The 8246-nt window shown below is 45.9% G+C and overlaps 1 pseudogene; it reads left to right on the plus strand.

Moving 5' to 3' along the window:
• Nucleotides 1-788: 788 nt before the first annotated feature.
• Nucleotides 789-7783, plus strand: LOC136467205 (cryptochrome-1-like; annotated as a pseudogene).
• Nucleotides 7784-8246: the final 463 nt, after the last annotated feature.

Raw genomic sequence — 8246 nt, forward strand, 5'->3', positions numbered from 1 at the left:
ACAAAATAAATAACTTTGTGAAAAATTTCGGATAGATTAAGGACGCTGGCAAAAAAAATAGATTAAGGATTTGGCAATTATTGTTTACATGCACCCGTGATTAGCTCAAGTATTAGAAGACGATGTCTCATGTTTTTATAGAATATTCGTCCTGTTCGCTTCACTTATCAGTCTGGCTTATCAACCATGGTATAATATTTTTTTGCAGAAATCGTCGGCCGAACAATCAGGATGTTATTTATTTTCGTAATAAAAAAGTTAAATGTTATAACCTCACAGACGCAGCAAAAGAAAAGTTCCTGGCGCTAATGCAGAACCCACCTGCCAGTGGCTAAGTATGAGTTCCACGGGAATCTAATAACCAAAGTTCTTTTCCCACGCAAAATGGGGAAAACAAAAGGAAAACAAAAATGGAGAGGGAATATTATAGAGGCCAAGCGCAGGCGAGCACGAGGAGATAAATGGCCCAGAGGAAAAGACGAGGCAAATCCAAACCAACCAATTCCAATATCCGCAGGCCTCCCTCTCCACTGGACCACACCCAGGGACCAAAACGAATCGGATACGGATGGATATTATCGATATTATATTTATTTTTATATTTATGTTCGGATTCGGATTCGAATACGGATAGTGTCAACTATGTCGGATAGGATACTATTGGATATCGACATCATAAATATGCGATTTGAGTATTCGGATACGGATACGATATTAGACGTTGGATATCCGAACTTGGATACGGATAAATCTCAACCCCTCTAAACATATTCGGTTTCGAATACTGTCTAAAAATATCCGTACCGTTTTCGTGCCTCACCACACCCTCGCCTCTCCCACGACCCAGACTCGCAAAGCCCCTCTGCCAATCTCTGCAACATCATCGATTCCCCAAGCGAAAAAATTACTCTGGACTTTTTTTTTCAATCAGATCAGAGGATTGGTCAGATTATTCAATGTCCACTGCAGTCTCTCTGAAGAGAAGAGGCCAATCCAGCCCAGCCTTTCCACAGTTCGGAGAAATCATCCCTCAGTGCGTGAAGCAGCTTTGATTCGCCTGCGCAACTCATAGAAGAGAGCCAGGAGCTTGTTCTTGGCTGCTTGACCGATTCTTGAGCTGCTGCGGATCTCGCCAGAGGGCCAAGAGCTTGTTCTTGTGTCGGGGAATTCTTGGTCAGCCGTGCCGGATAAGGGTGAGGGTGCCATGTCAGCATCGCAGTCCTCGATGAGCGGCGCCGGGGAGCCGGGGATGCGGACGGTGGTCTGGTTCAGGCGAGACCTGCGTGTGGAGGACAACCCGGCGCTGGCGGCAGCCGCTCGGACGGCCGGGGAGGTCGTGCCGGCGTACGTGTGGGCGCCCGAGGAGGACGGGCCGTACTACCCCGGCAGGGTGTCCCGGTGGTGGCTCAGCCAAAGCCTCAAGCACCTGGACGCCTCGCTCCGCCGGCTCGGCGCCGGCCGCCTCGTCACCCGCCGCTCCAACGACGCTGTCGTCGCGCTGCTCGACCTCGTCCGCAGCACCGGCGCCACGCACCTCTTTTTCAACCACCTCTACGGTTCGATCCCTCTCACTCTGGACTGGATATTGTTACGGCTTGCTACATGTTGCAGCTGTTCTTGGCTTCTTGCTGCCACAGAGTATATGCAAATCTTCAGCTTGACTTCGTGTCCAAAATCGATTTTTATCCTGGTTTTCTAGCCTTGCTCCGTCTGGTTGAAGAGGATCCAGTCCTTCACGATCCAAATAGTAAAGCAGAGGATATATGTTTTCTTTTTAGAGAGAAAGAGGATCTTTTCATGAACAGTTTTGCTTGTATATATCTGCCATTAATGGATGTTTCATACCTTAATACCCTTACTCCACACGTAAACCAACTCCAAGTTTAGCAATTAGCATCCTGCCTTACTAACTTTGGTCGCCGTCGCCCTTTTTAATTCCAAAAAGTCCTTGCCCCCAGCAACTGGTACTCACCAAACAACCTGCATCTTTCTTCTTCGGTTGAGTTTTCTCCCAAGAACCATCATAAAAAAAAAACTTTTAGCACCTTATCAACTGGGACGGCTGACACGAACGGTCTTCCGTTGCTCACCGATTGCTGTCTCGTGCCCGCCGTGCAGACCCGCTGTCGCTGGTCCGGGACCACCGCGTGAAGGAGCAGCTGACGGCCGAGGGCATCTCTGTGCAGTCCTTCAACGCTGATCTGCTGTACGAACCGTGGGAGGTCCTCGACGACGACAGCTGCCCCTTCACCATATTCGCTCCATTCTGGAACAGGTGCCTGTGCATGCCGGACCCCGCCGCACCACTGCTGCCGCCCAAGAGGATCAATTCAGGTATCCAAACGCATAACCTACAGAGTTCTGATGCTCATATTCATGCTCATACTCATACTGTCACTACTACAGAATGGACCTGTTGTCCCGGGCGGTAACAGTCTTTAGTCCCGGTTACCGCGCCGGGACAACGATCCCGGGACTAAAGGTGGAACCTTCAGTCCCGGGTCATCGAGCCGGGATTAAAGAGGGACCTTTAGTCCCGGTTGGTAACACCAACCGGGACTAAAGGCCCTCCAGCCGAGCGAACCTAGCGCACCCTTTAGTCCCGGTTGGGGTTACCAACCGGGACTAATGGTTCACCCTTTAGTCCCGGTTGGTAACCCCAACCGGGACTAAAGGTTCCTTTTCTTTTTCTTTTTTTTTTGTTTAATTTGTTTTCAGTTCAGTTACACGTATTTGTTTAATATATAATATGTTTTTATGTACGTATTCTACGTTGCTAATATAAATACACGCATGCATATAATTACATCTAATTCTCATCTTGAGCATTATTATATTCGAATAAAGTATGAAACTATATATATTATAGATATATATATATATATATGTATATATACAACACTTTCATAATCTTGTTCTCGAAAATAACGATATCAATAAACATTTAATTTACATCATTTATTCCTTAAGATCAAAGTAGAACTCGCCGTTGGGATTTAGCACTTTTTCTAGAAGATATCCTGCTATTGACTCTTGAACTGCTTTCAGATGGTCTTTTTGCATGACCCTTCGTTTCAACCATTCAGTCTTGCATTTGAAATAAAAGGAAAAATATTAATACACATATATGTATATATATTCATTTAAAAATAAATAAAAATTGATATATACGTACTCTGAGGACATCTTCAGGAGTTCTTCTTATGTGCGCAGTGATAAATTCACAAACGTAGTATCCACACAAGTTATTACCTGGTTCCTGCCGCAAACACCACTGTACGAGAAGAAGATTATTCTCATCATCTCACACGTAAATTGAAGTACGATATAGTAATTAAACACGTGGGGAAGTGTATATAGTACAACTTACTGGTATTTCAACTACATTAAGTGGTGCCTTGCAATCCTTGCGATGTTGCCGAATAAACTCTTTCCAAACCCTGTGCGACCAATAATGTACGATCATCTTCTACCGAGATCATCTTCTACCGCTACCTCTTCTTCATCTCCCCCCATTGTAGTATCATCAAAGGCACCATACTGAGCAATAATGTCATCAATGTCTAAATCTTCTCCTTCACCTTCTTCCATCATGACCCCGCTTTCTCCATGCTTAGTCCAACATATATAGTTTGACATGAAACCTGACTTAAGCAAATGTGAATGAAGACTCATTGAGCTTGAATATTCCTTTAAATTCTTACATAGGGCACATGGACAGCATATGAAACCATCCCGCTTATTTGCCTCGGCCACACCTAAGAAATAGTGCAAGCCCTCTATAAAGTCTTGGGAGCGGCGATCGGCATTGTACATCCAATGGCGTGACATAATCTGTATTACACGACAAATTATGAAAACCTTGAACATAATTAAGTATTTTATTACACAACATAAATGACACACACACGGTTGATTAATTAACTAAGCCTGGCTACAACGTAAGCAATCCCAACTATCACTAAACAAACTAAAACTACAATGCACTTCAGTAACATAATTATTTTGTGATCGTACGCAACTAAAACAGACAAATCATTCTTCTGTTGAATATCAATAAGCTTCTCCTGCTGGCTCACTGCCTCATCAGCAGCATCCGCTACCTCAAGCGCACCCAAATTCTGCACGTATGTAGCATAATCTTCCTCCCAGTACCAACCATCGCATCCATTGCCCTTCCACTGAAATTAAAGCCAAAAAATATTTAGTCAAAAATATTCAAGAAAAGCAGGTCAATTAGCCATAATTATAAAATGCGTAAGAAACTCACATCGCGATCCGGGCACTTGTAGAAAACACGACCCTTGTTTGGTCCCTGTCTCTTGACTCGGTACTCCATCACAATCTTCTGCTTACACTTGCCGCAGATAATGAGAGGGAGTTCTGGCCTCAGTCGTTTCGCAACCGAACGAGAGGCCGAGGATCCAGTAACAGTTGTCATCTACTTTCTATACTTATTTTTGCAAACTAGTGTAAATTTCATATTTTCAAATATCCATCAAATTATAGCTCAAAAACATGTTTCAATAAATAACCATCCGTACTAGTTGACCTTGCTTACGTGATCATCTCGACGAGCATTTCTCCACCGGACGGCACCGTACTTGGCCAAGGAAGAGCTCCGATTCTACGAGAAAGGGAACACGGTCTTCCACGACCGTTGCCGCTCTCCCTCGTAGAATCAAAGCTCCTCCTTGACGTCCGTTACCGCTCGGCAGAGAATATGGTCGCCGAGATGAACACGGTCCGCAAGTTCAACTAGTACGGATTTTCTACAATTTTCTAACAATTTTCTAAGTTTTTCATTTCATGGAAAAATTAATTCTAAGATCACGTAAGCCACCGGGGACGAGGATGGCGCGTGCTCCAGCGAGGACGAGCGAGGTGTGATTTTGATGAACTAATTTAACTTTTGTTTATCCAAACATATATGCAAATCATCATGTGATTTTGAGCTAAAAATGACATATAAAATCATAATAAAGTCCAACATATAAAGTTACACATGCATCTATATCGCAAAATGAGATAAGCTACTGATAAAACATAAGAGGATTAAGTTTGTTACCTCCAAAATCGAAGAGCAACACCAATGGAGGGGGAGAGTGCAAGAACAACAGCAAGCTGAAGAACAGAGGCAGTGAGTTTGAATAATGGAATGGCTCGGGCTCGGGGAGGAAGAATTGAGCAGAATTATAGGCCGGGATAATTAGTCCCGGTTAGGAGTCCAAACCGGGACTAAATATTAATCTTTATTCCCGGGGCATAACCCAAACCGGGACTAAAAGCTTTAGTCCCGGCTGGTATTATCAACCGGGACTAAAGATCCCTGCCCCGCGGACGACCGTTGGGCAGGGACCTTTAGTCCCGGGGGCAAAAAATGCCGAGGCTAATGCTAAATTGGGACATCGTTCTAAAGTCTGTTCTCTAGTAGTGTGTAGGGGACCCAGTCCTTGCAGCAGATCAATCACTGACGTGAAAAATGCTTCGTTTGTTGAGCTCCACAGGTGACTTGTCGAGGTGTCCGTGGGACGAGCTGATCTTTGAAGACGAGTCCGAGAGGGGCAGCAACGCGCTGCTTGCGCGGGCGTGGTCACAAGGGTGGCAGAATGCTGACAAGGCACTGACGGCCTTCCTCAACGGTCCGCTGATGGACTACTCCGTGAACCGCAAGAAGGCCGACAGTGCCAGCACGTCCCTGCTGTCTCCGTACCTGCACTTCGGCGAGCTCAGCGTCCGCAAGGTCTTCCACCAGGTCCGGATGAAGCAGCTGATGTGGAGCAACGACGGCAACCACGCTGGCGAGGAGAGCTGCACCCTATTCCTCCGCTCCATCGGCCTGCGGGAGTACTCGAGGTACCTCACCTTCAACCACCCCTGCAGCCACGAGAAGCCCCTTCTGTCGCACCTCAGGTTCTTCCCCTGGGTCGTCAATGAGGTGTACTTCAAGGTTTGGAGACAAGGGAGGACTGGCTACCCTCTTGTCGACGCTGGCATGAGGGAGCTCTGGGCCACCGGGTGGGTCCATGACCGGATACGTGTCGTCGTCTCTAGCTTCTTTGTCAAGGTACTCCAGCTGCCATGGCGCTGGGGGATGAAGTACTTCTGGGACACCTTGCTGGATGCTGACCTTGAGAGTGACGCACTAGGCTGGCAGTACATTTCTGGGTCTCTCCCTGATGGCCGTGAGCTTGACCGCATTGACAACCCTCAGGTACTTTAGGCCTTTCCTCTATTCAATCTTTTCATGGGTAATAAAGTAGCACCTTGATGAATTATATTATATCAACTGAATTTTGCAATGTGTTCAGTTTGAAGGGTACAAGTTTGATCCGCACGGGGAGTACGTACGGCGATGGCTACCGGAGTTGGCGAGGCTGCCAACGGAATGGATACACCACCCCTGGGATGCACCTGAGTCTGTGCTTCAGGCTGCAGGAGTTGAGCTAGGCTCCAACTACCCACGCCCCATTGTTGAGTTAGATGCTGCCAATTCCAGGTTGCAGGATGCCCTGTCAGAGATGTGGGAGCTTGAGGCAGCCTCTCGTGCTGAGATGGAGAATGGAATGGAAGAAGGCCTCGGTGATTCCACAGATGAGCCGCCGATCGACTTCCCTCGAATTACGGATGGAAGTGGACAGACAACCGGTTCAACCTGCTATCCACACACCGGCAGTGGCTGGTCGGAGACGAGAAGATCAGATGGTGCCTAGCATGACTTCCTCATTCATTAGAGCTGAAACCGAACTCACTGCTGATTTTGGCAACACCAGTGAGGACAGTAGGCCAGAAGTGCCATCAAACATTCATTTGCAGGCTCGGGTGGAGAGGGAAGAAACAGTTGACGGTGGCACTGGCAATACTGTCAGGATGAATGGCAACCATCAGCAGCAGAATCTTCAGAACAACATGCACCGTGTGCTAGGTATTGCTCCATCAGTTTCAGAGGCATCGAGCAGCTGGACGGGCAGGGAAGGTGGAGTGGTACCGGTCTGGTCACCTCCGGCAGCTTCGGTACATTCTGATCCTTATGCTGCCGATGAGGCTGACATTTCCAGTAGGAGTTATTTGGACAGGCATCCACAATCACATACGATGATGAACTGGAGTAAACTCTCTCAGTCATTGTGAGTTCAGTTGCACGGTAACTTATTTTTACAGGAAAAAAATGCATTGTCATAAATTGAAAAATTGCAGCTTATAGCAAAAATTAGACAGTAGTTGTCTAAAGTCATTGTTAATGTGGCAGTTAAAATTAACTGACAACTTGAATTTGATGTGTAGTAGCTGAGTAGAACATTCCAAATGCCTACTAATGGTCCCTTTTTTATGAATCTCTTAATGCAGGGAAGTGGTAATTAGTGCTGTGTCCGGATTTAATTGGTTAGGAGTTCAGCAGAGAGAATTATATTATATACATATGTAAATTATCACATTTTGTCCGTCTATAGCCTTGGTGTGCATGCAAGTCATCAATCATGCAGCTTCCTGGATGCAATAATGGTTATGTGAAGCTAGTTGTATAGAACCTTGTGGTATAGGTTGCTAGGTGTCCACGAGATATGTATTATTCGTCAGATAAGAGTATTCTAGCATCAGGTTCATTTTGTATCTGGTTATTGTCTTATTGCAGTCATCAACATAGAGGTGTGTTCTCAGTTTGGTAGACAGAGAACTTACCTGCTATCTGTGAGGACTCAAAGGGAACATCTTGGCAGTGAGATTGTGTGCCACTCTTGCCTGCTGCAACTTTGCCTCAATAAAGAAGTTACCTGAATCTTTTTCACAATGCACCGTGGTGAATTAATCAGGTGATATGAAAGACAATGGAAGTTTAAGATGACAAACGATGAGATTTACTAGAGGTAACATAAATGATTTACAAGGATTGCACATCTTATGATAAGTAGAAAAACTACCAGATATGCTACCGGAGACAACATAAATAATTAAGCAATCGCATGGCAACCCCTCCACTCTACCATAAGCTGGGACAACGAGCACATCATGCACATGATGCTTTGCCCTGGCCGAGTGGGAACCGTAGCAATCACAATTGACAAGCAAAACCATCTGAATTAGACGAGTCATTGCAGGATAAAACCAACAACTAACATAGTGCAGGAACTGCTCATAGGGCAGGTGGTAAAGCCCCAAGGGTGGGAGCTGACCGGCCAGGGTTCAATCCCTGACTCCTACAATGGCCTCCAAAGAAGGCCGGGTCAAGTGACCCTTTTCCAAAAAAA

This window comes from Miscanthus floridulus, chromosome 7 (genome assembly GCF_019320115.1).
Source record: "Miscanthus floridulus cultivar M001 chromosome 7, ASM1932011v1, whole genome shotgun sequence".
In the NCBI taxonomy this organism is placed as follows: domain Eukaryota; kingdom Viridiplantae; phylum Streptophyta; class Magnoliopsida; order Poales; family Poaceae; genus Miscanthus; species Miscanthus floridulus.